General features: G+C 43.6%; 1 protein-coding gene across 7 annotated transcripts in view; it reads left to right on the top strand.

Moving 5' to 3' along the window:
- Positions 1-12355, top strand: part of SMAD1 (SMAD family member 1) — a 186014-nt gene that overhangs the window by 96046 nt on the left and 77613 nt on the right. For 2 of the 7 annotated variants that reach the window (XM_066232574.1, XM_066232596.1), the window contains exon 1: positions 9071-9339. The exons of 1 other annotated variant lie outside the window; for it this stretch is intronic. The gene's annotated coding sequence lies outside the window, so the exon portion shown is untranslated. 4 more of the 7 variants (XM_066232580.1, XM_066232588.1, XM_066232605.1 and 1 more) reach the window with 3 other exon arrangements.

Raw genomic sequence — 12355 nt, 5'->3', positions numbered from 1 at the left:
ACCTTCTACAGTAATCTTCCTCCCATTCTCTTACCTATCATTTTTTCCTCATTTGGTTTTATCAAAGCCTTTCAATTTATGACTTTGGAGGTTAGTACAACTGCAGAAATTTTGAGATGGACCAAATTTGACTTTGAGCTCCTTAAAAACAAAATGCAAACTCTAGGGAGCTTTATTTAGGCAAAGTGGAGCATCCCTGGGTTAACTGGAAAAACACCTGATCTCCTTGTCTCAAGTGGAAAAATGTAACATTAGCCTTTCTTTAGAAAGATGAGCTAAGTTAGAGTATACACTGATGCGGAGCGGAAAGATCCTTCAGGAAACCGGAGGGGTATTCTCAGAGAGGGAGCCACTCTTGCTATCCTAGTACAAGGATGTCACAGCCTGTGGCTGTCCCACTATGCTAGTGCCTGAGAATTTCTAGTTTGGAGGTAAAATATTGGCAAGCCAATTGGGCCATAGATCTAAAGGCTAAATATTTCAACCCACTTAATAGATCATAAAGACCATATTTTGAGTTCCATCTGTCTGACTTCTGGGTTTGGTTCTTTGTCTTCATGCTCAGGAGAGGAAGCAGGTGTTATTTATTGACCACCCTCCAAAAAATCCTGAACAGAGACCGTGCTCAATTGTGGTTGCTTCAGTGGAATAGCCAAACCTTATAGATAGATTGCTGGACCATTGTTTTTATTTTCAAATAAGATTGTTCAACACAGCTGCTATAGTTGGATCACATCAGCTAATGTATATTGTACAAAGCAAGATTTTTAAATGAAAACTCTTTTGGACAAAAAAAAATTCAAAATATCTTTATTTATACAATAGACTTTAAAGGTAACAAAAACTTTCTTGTCATGCAAGATATCCAGAGAAATAAAAAAAATTGAAAGTTTAATACAAAATTTCAAAGGCTTCTTTTTGTCTAGTCTTGTCCATTTATCACAAAAGAAAAAGAACAATGTAATATACATTATGTAGCTTTAATTTCTATGAGACTTGGTTTCTGATGCTCATTTCTAAGTGCTTTAAGTTCTATTTTGGGGGCAGAACTTCTTAGGTGGGGCCACGTGCACAAACCCTTGAGGTTCACTGCTTGGTTTCTGCCTCAGCTCCTGAACTCGTTCTTCTGACTGCGTCCTTTCAGAGCAGGGGGAAGACATTTTTAGTCCCTGTCGGTGCTGAGTTTTCAAGTGCCTGTTCGTGTTCAAAAGAAAAACTAAAAGACTTATTTTGGGCATCTCTTCCCTATGAGTGAAAAACCATTGATTCCTCCTTTATAAGCAGGAGGCAAAGAGTGTTCTACTTTACTAATTTTCTAGGAATAAATTTTGGAAGAATAAATTATTTTGAAGGCTTTTTCATACCTTAGGAAGGTTATACCTGAACTTGAAAAAGCTGGTCTGCCTTAACAACAGCTTATTATTGTAATTGCCTCAAATACTAAATGCAGAGGCTGTTATTGCACATGTCTGAATCTCACCAGAACAGAATATTTTTATGTAAAACTTTTTGGAGTTCCTGAATAAAAATGCACAGTAGTTTTGTGGCATGCCTAACAATACTAAAAAACAACTTGTATGTTCTCTGGGGAAATACTAAAACCTAATATAAATGAATGGGCCTAACGTCTTTATGGAATAAAGAAAGGGGGATTATTAATATGCTTAGTACTTCAAAAGATTCCCGGCCTCCCCAGGACATGGAAACAACCAAAAAGCCCGTCAATAGATGACTGGATAAAGAAGATGTGGCACATATACACTATGAAATACTACTCAGCCATAAGAAATGATGACATCGGAACATTTACAGCAAAATGTTGGGATCTTGATAACATGATATGAAGCGAAATAAGTAAATCAGAAAAAACCAGGAACTGCATTATTCCATACGTAGGTGGGACATAAAAGTGAAACTAAGAGACATTGATAAGAGTGTGGTGGTTACGGGGGGGGGGGGGGGGAGGGAGGAATGGGGGAGGGAAAGGGGGAGGGGGAGGGGCACAAAGAAAACAAGATAGAAGGTGACAGAGGACAATCTGACTTTGGGTGATGGGTATGCAACATAATTGAACAACAAAATAACCTGGACTTGTTATCTTTGAATATATGTATCCTGATTTATTGATGTCGCCCCATTAAAAAAATAAAATTATAAATAAATAAATAAATAAATCATAATACTATTATCCCACCTAAAAAAAAAAAAAAAAGATTCCCGGCCTCCGTGTTCCTAAGTCTCAAGCATTGTGATCAGAGACAAATGACAATTAATAAAGAAAATGAAAAGCCCATGGTGACAGGGACTCCTAGTTACTTACTTAGTATTCAGTGGTGTGCTGTTAATTGTTTAATAACTGGCTTTCAAAAAAGAAATGCTTTACTTTGTGGTGTTTGCCAATTTTTGTGGTGTAAACACTCCCACTGTGACCAATTTCTGAATACCAATATGTTTAACAGCCATCTTATATAAAATCTAAAAATTTAACCATTAGCTCTCACAAGCCAGAGTGAGCCATTTGGAGCATATCACTGCATTCATCCTCCCCTTCTTCCTCATTAGCAGGAATTCCATTTGATTGCATTGGCAATTTTCTAAAAGTAAAAACAAAAATTATGACATTTTCCAGCCACCCTTGCAAATAAGAAAGGCCATAAGACAGTGTCTAATGATGAGAAGTAGGCAGATGTCATGGTAGTGGTGATGACCTGCCATGATGGTATGTTCCTTAAAGGGGCTTCAGACTCAGTTCACTCCTTTGTGTGAACTGAACCCTTTCTTTATGTTGCCTGGAATGCAGACCTGATGACTGGAGCTACAGCAGCCATTTTATAATCAACAATGAGGGAGAAGCCAAAGAAATCCCTGAGGCATTTTTGAGTTGCCTCACCATTCCTGGAATGTCTATTTTTGATCTCTTATTTCAAGAGATAAAATAAATTTCTATTTTGCTTAAGCCATTGCCACTTAGGTTTTGTGTTAAAGGCAGCCAAAGCCGATCTTTCAATTTGGACAAGCTTGTCAGTGGATGCACATCTAGTGAAGAGAAATTGCTACCACAAGCAAAATTGTTTAAGATTTTTTCTTTTTCCTGGAAGTTAGGTAATCATTAAAACTGTAAGAAACTGAACAGTCCAGTACATATTTTGTCAATGTGAGTATACTTAAAATATTTTACTTTGGAGGAAAAATTGTATTCTCAGCACAGCACGATGAACATTTAGTGTAACAAAGTTTGGCAACTTTTACTGAACACAGACAACATACCAGATACCTTGTTAAGCACTTGAGAGGCATCAGCACACTTGCTATGTGACCTTAGGAAAGTTACTTAACATCTTGGTGCTTTAGTTTCCTTATCTATAAAATGGAGATAACTATATCATAGGGTTGTTTTGAAGGATAAAGCAATACTCAAGGCCCTGGCCGGTTGACTCAGTGGTAGAGCATTGACTTGGTGTGTGGAAGTCGTGGGTTTGATTCTTGGTCGGGGCACACAGGAGGAGTGACCATCTGCTTATCCTTATCCTCCCCCCTACCCCTTCTCTTTCTCCATCTCTTCCCCTCCTGCAGCCATGGCTCAATTGATTCGAGTGTGTTGGCCCCAGGGGCTGAGGATGGCTCCATAGAGTCTCCACCCCAGGTGCTAAAAATAGCTTGGTTGAAAGCATCAGCCCTAGATGGGCAGAGCATTAGCCCCAGATGGGGGTTGCTGGGTAGATCCTGGTTGGTGTGCATGCAGGAATCTCTCTCTACCTTCCTTCCTATCACATAAATAAATAAATAATGCCTTGCAAATAGTAAACACAAAATAAGTGTTAGCTATTATTCTCATTATTATTCCCCATAAACCCTATTCAATAAGCACTGATATTCCTAACAGATGAAGATAATGGCATCCATTTCATAGGGAGATTCTGAGACCAGAAAGAGAAACTGCCTCTCAAGTGTTTAGCATGGTACTAGGTAAATGCTCAGTAACCCCTAGCTAGCTATTATGAGATTGATACATATTATTATTGACTTGATACATAACAGCACTCCACTAAGGCTCTTTTAGCAAAATTTGTGTCTAAATATGATGTCAGTGAAGAGAAGAACCTCACTTTTTGTAGGAGGGAAGGCTAGTCATTATTCATCCATAATGTGCGTATGAGGTTTTATAATATATAATTAATGGGTCAAGGAATGAGTGCTATGTGTCATACCCTAGGTACAAACAGTGTATAGGACACAGCAAGAGAAGGCCTCAGAGATGAAGCTTTAGGATAGAGAAGAGATGACTCTGGTTTAGGAGACATGGAATTGGACCTGGTTCTGCCACTTACTGTTTTTTACCTTGGGCAAATGACTTAATTTTTCTAGACTTCATCTCCCTCATTTGTTGAAATGAGAATTTTGAGCTCAACAAACCAGCACATCCCAGTTTTGAAAGTATTTTTGTTCATTTGTTTAATATTTAGGCGATGATGTTGGGCCTTAAAGAATAGACAGAATTTTGAAAATTGGAGAGGCCGAGGTCCCATACCAAGTATGAACAAAGGATACAGTATTTAAATACTTGTGGGGAATTTGCCAGTGTTTGTGTGGGAGTCTGAAGACCAGGAAAAAATGCGGGTCAGAGTGACCATGGGTGCCAGAATCTTGTCCTCTACCCACCTCAGTCATCCAACTTTTTCTGGTCACACCACTAGATCTTGGCATTACCCCAAACTGTCACAGCTCCGTAATTTCGATGTCAAGCCTCCTGTTCTCTGTCTGTTACCCAGCTCTTGGGAGTGGTTTCCAACTCCAGCAATTTTTGGACTCCATTGATGTTATCATCTTTCCATCGTCCTCCACTCCTTTATGTCCTCATCTTTCTTCTGACCATGGTCCCCCACAGCCACTCCTTTGCTTGTACCCTCTGCTCTTTGACACTCTTTTTCTCTATCACACCCTCCTCCAAAACCCTAGCCCTGGTTAAACCCAGCTCTGCCCCAGATGACTGAGGAGGCTGAACGAAAATCCAGTCATGCTGACTGGTCTTGCTTTAAATTCATGACCACTAACCTCAAATAGGCTTTTAAAAGCGCTGCCTGGCAATCTGACCACGTTTCCAAAGTTCATTTGCTCTCAAACTCTCCTGGAAGATAACTGTTTCATATCTGCACCTCTCTCTTCCAACATTCAACACCTCTTCCATCCTCACTATTCTCAGGGAGTAGGGGCTGGCTATATCACCAAGATAAGAGAAGCAGAGAGAAGAGAACGTTCCTGTGTTTCCAGTTCCACAGCCACCAGCCCATGTGCACCTGGGCCCACTACCTCTGCCTTTCTTCCCGTGGCCAACTCCTCCTGGTTCTTCTGCAAATGGGGGAAAGAGAGTTAGCTCCATGGTCTTTGCCCTTGCCTTTCCCTCTGCTTGGAAGGTTGGCAAACCTCCCAGGTCATGTAGCACTCTTCGTCCCTTTCTTCAGGACATCTCATCAGTGAGGTTTTCCCTGTCCCTATAGAAATAGCAACCTCCTCCATTCCCAATCCCTCTAACCCTGTGCTTCCACCCGTGTACCACCACCTAGTATACTTGTGGACTATCACACTCCGCTTAACGATGGGGAGACTTTCTGAGGAATGCATCCTTAGGCGACTGTCATACTGCAAACACCAGAGAGCACAGGGACACAGACCTAGATGCCATAGTCTACTCCATACCTAGGCTAGCCTATTGACCCTAGGCTACAACATGAGATTAAATCAAGCGCAAAAGAAAATGATGCAATCAAGAAATGCAATAAACATGAGATAAGAGGCTGCTGCTGCAGTCACTAGGCATACTGCTTTACAGCAAGCTTTATTTTATTTTTTATAAGTAGAAAGAGTACACTGTAAAATAATGATAGGAAGTATACCATGGTAAATGCATCAAGCTGTAACACAGTTGTTTATTCTCATTATCAAGTATGATGGACTGCACGTGGTTGTAAGTGCTATACTTTCCTACGACTGGCAGCACAGGTTTGTTTACACCAGCATCACCACAAACACCAAACGCATGAGTAATGCGATGCACTGTGACATCACTAGGCAATAGGAATTTTTCGGTTCCATTATAATCTTATGGGAACACCTGTTGTATATGCAGTTCCTTGTTGACTGAAGTGTCCTTATGTGGTGCATGACTGTATTCATTCATTATTTGTCTTCCTTAAAGAACGCAGGGATTTTTATGTTTTGTTTGCCACCGTGTCCTCTGTGACGCAAACCATGTTTGATTCATTCATTCAGCAGGTGTTTGCTGAGCTCCTGTTAGGGGCATTGGTTTAGGCACTGGAATATAGCAATGAACAGAACAGACCCCAAATCTTGCTCTTTTAGCTAAGTAAGTAGTTAGGTAGTGATAAGTGAAACATCCATGCCAACCAGGGAAAGAGGATATGAAATGTGTATGTTTGGAAGGGGTGTTCAGTGTATGTGTTATGTTCAGGAGGGGTATGCGGTGTGTGTGTGTGTTAAATTTTAGGTAGAGTTGCCAGGGTAGACCTCATTGGGAGAAGAACATTTGAGTCAAGACCTGAGCGAGGTAAGGCAGAGGGCCGAGTGGATATCTGGGAGAAGGGCAATCCAGGGAGGAAACAGCTGGCGCAAAGGTCCTGAGGTAGCAGGGTGCCCAGGTTGTTCCAGGGTTTGTGAGGAGGCCAGGGTGACTTGAGGAAGTGAACAAGGAAGACAATTGGAGACCAGGGCAGAGTGGTAAAGAAGGTGGGGAGGAAAGGTCACGTAGTGTCTTGTACACTTTGTAATAACATATATTTTGAGTGAAATGGGGAACCAAGGGAAAGTTTTACTGTTTTGATACAATTATATTAATATACAACCCACTTTCAAGTTTTCACAATTGTTCCAATAATGTTTATTTTCTTTAAATAGTAATTTTCTACTACTATTTAAAGAAATAACTTGCACAAGGAGCAAAATCAAATTTCATAGTATGTGTAGTATTCATACTTACCGTTTGGGACTCCTAGATCTGCATTTAAGAAAGGTCATCTATGATATTTTAAACTAACGGTTTTATAATGTCATTTTATAGTTTTTTTTCCTCCCAATCCATGACCCAATCAAGGACCATACACTGCATTTAGATGGCATGCCTTTTTTAAAAAATAGCTTTATTGAACTAAAATTCATATACCATATAACTCACCTATTTAAAGTGTATGATTGTGTGGCTTTGAGTACAGCCACAGAATTTTGCAGCCATCACCACAAACTAATGTTAGAACATTTTCATTACTCCCCCCAAAACCTCCATAACCTTTGGCTATTACCTTCTAGCATCCCCCCATTCCCCCAACATAGGCAACTACCATCCTGTCTGTCTCTACAGATTTGCCTATTCTGGATATTGTATATACAGTAAACGGAAGCATACAATTTCTGGCTTCTTTCACTTAGCATAATGTTTTTAAGGTTTATACATGTAGTATGTGTCAGTACTTCATTCCTTTTTATGACTGAATAATATTCCACTGTATGGAGATAGCACCTTCTATTTATCAAAGGAGGGTTTTGACCAGAGATGTGACCTGAACTGAATGGCATTAAACAAGGCTCACTCCAGCTGTTATTCCAAGCAGCCAAGAGAATGATAAACTGTATCAAATACTGCTTTTAGGAAAAATAAGATAAGGCCCAAGAATCCATCAGTAAGTGCTCAAATAGTTTAATGAAGAAATTAGCAGAACCTGACCAGGCGGCTGCGCAGTGGATAGAGTGTCAAACTGGGATGCAGAGGACCCAGGTTGGAAACCCTGAGGTCTCCGGCTTGAGTGCGGGCTTATCTGGTTTGAGCATAGCTCCCGAGCTTGAACCCAAGGTCGCTGGCTTGAGCAAGGGGTCACTCACTCTGCTGTAGCCCCCCCCTCAAGGCACATATGAGAAAGCAATCAAGGAACAACCAAGGTGCCACAACAAAGACTTGATGCTTCTCATCTCTCTCCCCTCCTGTCTGTCTTTATCTGTTCCTCTCTCTGTGTCTTGTCACCAAAAAAAAAAAAGAAAGAAAATAAAAAGAAAAAAGAAATTAGAAATATTCTGATCTATAATTTATAAACAGCATTTTGTGTTTTATGGAAATTGTTGCATTTTCTTTGGATAATTAAACATGGAATGCAGCAGTAATAAAGTAGTTAATAAGTAAGGATTTCAAATGGAATGTAGACATGGAAATGTACGTGAATAACTGGAGAGTACCATTAATTTACAGAGGTCTTTGATATTTTCTTTATTTGGATGGTAATTATTCTTGTGGTTCATGTGAAATTTATTCCTCAGAATAATTCTTTGTCTCTAAACATAACTCAACATTATGGTAATTATCCAGGATTTCATGCCAGCTTCCAGAGAGCTAGCCAAGAAAAAAATTCATTCTTAACAAAAAGGTTATTTTCGGTGTCTATGCCAATCAGGTAGATGAAAGCTAGTTTGTTTTTTTTGAGGGGGTTGTCGTCTAAAAGACTGCAGAAACTGGATCAAAAATGTAAGAGTTGTGGCATCTGTCATTGTTTGGAGTAACCTACTGGAATCATTACATCCCAAATTGACACAAAACACATGTATTGATTCGGGGTTTGGTATAAGTACATGCAATAGTTACTAGGCTGTCCAATTATGGATACGTGCAACTTAAGAGGCTTGCAAATCATTCGGGAGTGAGGTGAGTAGGTCAGTAGACGTAAAAAGGCGACTCTTAAAAGATAATTGTCATAAACATACTCCACGTTTATAGTACGATCTGGTGAGCGCGGTGGACATATAGATGAGGATTTCAGAAAACAAACACTGACACAGAACTTTACTTGCAGATAATGCACCAAGGCCGCCCACCGGGACTAAAGGAGGCAGGGGAGGGAAGTCAGAACGCGCGGAGTAGTTTTCTATCGTCGGAACCAGTGGGGGCGGGGGGCTGTGGCCGCGCCCCTCGCCGTCCGCTCTCGGGCCGGCGGGGCCGGGAATTTGGAGAGGATCCCTGGTCGCGCGGCAGCGGCGGCGGCGGCGCACGGGTTCGCGTGTGAGCAAGCGGGCGGGCGGGCGAGTGCGCCGGGTATTGGCAGCCGCGGAGTGGAGGCTGGGCGGCTCCGACTCCCTGACGCCAGCGCGACCAGATCAATCCAGGCTCCGGGAACGAGCAGGCGGGCGGGAGGAGGGAGAGGCCGAAGCGGCTCAACCCGGGCCGAGGCGCGGGGAGGGACCCTGCGAGCGCAGAGCGGCGCAGCGTCCGGCCGCCCGCACCGGGGCTGCGGACCCCGCTCGGCCGGCCACTCGTGCGCCCGCGCGGACGGGCGCGCATCCAACCTGGTAAAACGAAACAGACCCGAACCCAACTTTCTCCTCTGCTGCGTCCCCGCCCTCTCCCCTCGGCGCCCCGGGCTTTCCAGCGCCGCTGCCGCCGCCGCCTCCGCTGGGGCGGGCACGGGCCCGCAGGGCTGCCGCGGTCCCCGGGGCCCGGCGTGGGCCGCGGCGGGGAGGGCGCTTTTCCCCGCGTGGGACGGGCCGGGTACCCCCCCCCCCCCAACCCCCATGATGGCGCCTCTGGGCCGTTCGGAGCTGCGAACCTGCCACCTTCTGCGCTCGCCCCGACCAGCCGGGCAGGGCTCGGCCGAGACTCTCTTCGCGTCTTTGTTGGGTCTGCAGTGGGGTAGTCGCGTTCCTCGGCCCGAGCCTGGCCCGGCCCTGCCCTGCCCGCGGGTGGACTTCCCTGGCCGCCCTCCCCCTCCGCCGCTCTCCGCTTCTCTTTCCGTTCTTGCAGCCGGGCCGAGGCCCATCCGCGCGGCCCGAGGGCCCATTGTGTCCCGCGCCAGCCCGGGCCACCCTGCGGGAACTGGACGGCGGCCGCGGGCGCTGCCCTTGACGCGCTCGGAGCCGCTCTCGCGCCGGGGGGACACCGCTGCCCTGGGTCCCTGCGCGTCCCAGACCCGTTCGCTTCTCTGCGCCCAACGAGCCTCTTGGGGGTCGAGGTCAAGGAAAGTTCGTACCGAAATTCCCTCTAATTTATTCAAAGGTTTGGCGGCGGCGGCGCGTAATTTTTTTTTTTTCTCTCTCTCTCTCTTCCGCCTACACCCCCCTGCGCCTCCAAGTGTCGTCTCATTCCTTTCCCTTGACCGGATTCGATGGCCTCACTGCAAGTGTATTTGTGAGTTCGCTGTTTGTTGAACAACTGCCCCTTTACTCCGCTCCCCGGCTTGGGGAGGGTTTCTGGGGGTTGTTTCTGTAGAAGGTGGGGGTGGTGGGTGTGAGACGGAGCGATGTGTGCTTGTTTTTCTAGTTGCTTAATAAATACGAAAGCTTACAGGGAGAGCGCTTCCTTGATGTCCTTAGCGAGGGTGGAGGGACAGATGCCTGCCGGATCTCACAGCTGCAGTAGCTGCGGCTTTTGTTTATTTAGAGGCGCAGACGATTTTTAAACGCACGGTGTGAGATAAGCGCTTTCCTTCTGGGAAGGCGGCGCGTCTCAGAACCAGCTCCCGAGGAAGCATCGTTTTCGTGAGTGCTGTGACAGCCGGCCTTTTTCTTCCTCCTAGTGGTCTCTGCTTTCCGTTGTATGGGAAATTTCCAAGTAGGTGGAATGGTTCAGAAGTTGCAGGATTTCTGTCTGTCTTTCCTGTTGCTGACGGATGACAGAATGCCTTTATTTCGGAACACTCGCTCGCGCTAACTGCTGGCCTGTCGTGGATAGCATGCCTACAGTCAGCAACACAGTGAGAAAACTGTTCTCTGCCAGTGTTGATTTTTCACCTTGTTGATAATTACCACTTGATGTTTTATTGGAGGTAGGTGAGCTGTTTGGGAACCAGTACTGAAAAAGAATCAAGGCGGAAGCAGTGTTCACCGCCTCAGCGTTTTCAATTAGTAAAAATAATTTTGCATGGTGGATATTGTGATATAGGTACCAGGCCTAAATGTGCTGTACTGATTTAAGTGTTTGTCCTCCCCTGACCCCTCCCCCCTTCCCATTTGCAGTTATTTGATATTTCTGTGCAGGTGGTGTACATTTGTATAATACTGCAATTCTTAGGAAACTGTAACCAGCGTTTCCAGAGATGATTTTCTAGAGGTGGGAGATGCCAGAAGCTCTGGGAGAATCCAGGCTGGATCGGGTTTCTCCTGAGGGTCGGGATTTGTCCTTGCTTTGGTTTTGACTCCTCCAACCATAGGTATGTAACCATATCCATTTTTCCTTTTTGCAAGTATCCTTTGGTTTTATACCCTTGAAGAGCTGATGACTTTTGCATTCGAGAAATGACAGTTTTAGGAAAGCAATTAAACCTGTTAACCTCTTATGCCTCTTGAAATTTAATTTTTTCTACTAAGTTCATTAAAACATTAAGAGGAAGTAGGTCTCATTTTCCTAAATACACTTATTAGTTAAAAACTAAATTTCAGATTGTATTTTTTATTTCTGGTAATTCTGGGTTAAAGGTAAAACCTAGTAACTTGGTTAGATTGGAAAAGGAATGAATTTGAGTGTAATTAGACGAGTATATTTAAGCTGCCGCCGCCTACATAATCAGGGCCAAGTTGTGTGTGTGTAAGAGATCTCATTTGTGTAGTCTTAGAAGGCTAATGGAGGCATCATTGAGACTTTATAAATAATGTAAGTTGTGTATAATGTAGAGTCTCCAGAGGCAGCAGAGAAAGCATCATTACCAGCCTTTTCAACCTGCTTGAGATCTTAAATTGATTTACAGCACTGAACTGGTGCAAAATGATACATCAGGATGACATGGGGTCAGCCTGTAAAAGTCTATGATGTCAGCCTATTAGTTCAGTCATCATAATTAAACCATATTACAGGGGCAGCTAAGGAGGAGTCTGGTGTTATACTTCAGATATGGGTGGTACGTAGATTTTGTTTATAGTGGAAAGGCTGAATGGGCCAGGAATGCTGGTTCTTTTGAAGACTTATAGATTTCTAAATTTCTGGAAAAAAAAAAAAGGAAGGTAGATGCAGGAGTGTTCAGTCTGCATTGCTTAAGCAGCTTTCGTTTTGGTAGTGGGGAAACAGATGCTTTGGGGGTGCTGATAAGGACCTTTTCAGCTTTGATCCTTGTATGGAATCATGCTTCATGTGTGCTTGAATTCAACTTGGCCTTTGGGACCTTCTAAACTAGCAGAGGACCACATACTTCTTATCTCTGATCTTTTTGTTAGCACGAGTTGCCCTGTATTGATGTATCAGCTAACATGTTATTTCTTTAACTAGGCATAGTTACCAGATTGCCATTGAAAACAAAGATATTTGAATTGAACATATGAACAATTCAGGAAAAGACCCTAGTTTTTTCTGAGATTATTTTTCTGACAATTATTCAAT

The sequence above is a fragment of the Saccopteryx bilineata genome, chromosome 1 (genome assembly GCF_036850765.1).
Source record: "Saccopteryx bilineata isolate mSacBil1 chromosome 1, mSacBil1_pri_phased_curated, whole genome shotgun sequence".
NCBI classification, from domain to species: domain Eukaryota; kingdom Metazoa; phylum Chordata; class Mammalia; order Chiroptera; family Emballonuridae; genus Saccopteryx; species Saccopteryx bilineata.
The sequence above is the reverse complement of the archived record's forward strand: the minus strand, read 5'-3'. Positions and strand labels throughout refer to the sequence as shown.